The sequence below is a fragment of the Acyrthosiphon pisum genome, chromosome X (assembly GCF_005508785.2).
Source record: "Acyrthosiphon pisum isolate AL4f chromosome X, pea_aphid_22Mar2018_4r6ur, whole genome shotgun sequence".
In the NCBI taxonomy this organism is placed as follows: domain Eukaryota; kingdom Metazoa; phylum Arthropoda; class Insecta; order Hemiptera; family Aphididae; genus Acyrthosiphon; species Acyrthosiphon pisum.
This window is the reverse complement of record NC_042493.1, coordinates 73,723,776-73,724,680: the sequence shown is the minus strand read 5'-3', so window position 1 is coordinate 73,724,680 and position 905 is coordinate 73,723,776.

Genomic DNA, 905 nt, shown 5'->3' with positions numbered 1-905 from the left:
GGAGTTAGAACAACATATGTGGACCCTTCTATTAAATTTTCAAGTATTTTGTCCCAGCTAATTTTTTTTTATCAACATTTATAAAAAAAAAATCAAAAAAAATCGATTATTTCAATTGCCTATAAATAGATTAAAAATTAGTGAAATATTTTGAAAATAAAACTATATAAAGAAAATGTCAATTTAAACAACTGGTAAAATTTTCAAGTGTCTACGACTCATACTTTTTGAATAATAACAAATATCAAAAATCGTTTGAGGCTAAACCGTTATTTAATGCGGTTTTGTAAAAATTTAAATTTCAAACACTCCTAAAAATTTTTTGTCTTAGTCCGGTTGAGTTTTTTTTACAGATATTTAAAGAAAAACTTATGGAGAACCTTGTACCAAATTTTAAAAGCTTAGTTATAAAAGAAAAAAATTTTACGATTTTTCAACCACAAAATTACTTGCAAATTTTCGCAATTTTGACATATTTCGTATAAATTTAAACTTTAAGCATTTATAAAAAAAAATTGTGACTAACGATTTTGGATTTTTTTTTATCACTGTGAGAACAACTTATAAGAAACCTTGTATTAAATTTTCAAAGTTTTCTATCCAACCAAAAATTTTTTATCGTTATTTTAAAAAAAAATACTTAGAAAAATTGAAAATTTCATTTGTCTATAAATAGCTCAAAAAAAGTCGAAACACTTTGAAAATTTAACCCTGTATAGACAACGCTAATATAAACATCTGTTGCAAATTTCAAGTGCTTACAATAATTATTTTTTGAGTTACAGTAAAATTAAGTTTTCGTTTTGTCAAAATTGGTTTTGCGTAAAAATTCGCGTTTTTCGTTATTTTTTAGATTTTCCTGCCGCTTTTGAAAGTATGGAAATTTCACTTTGACCCCCAAAGTA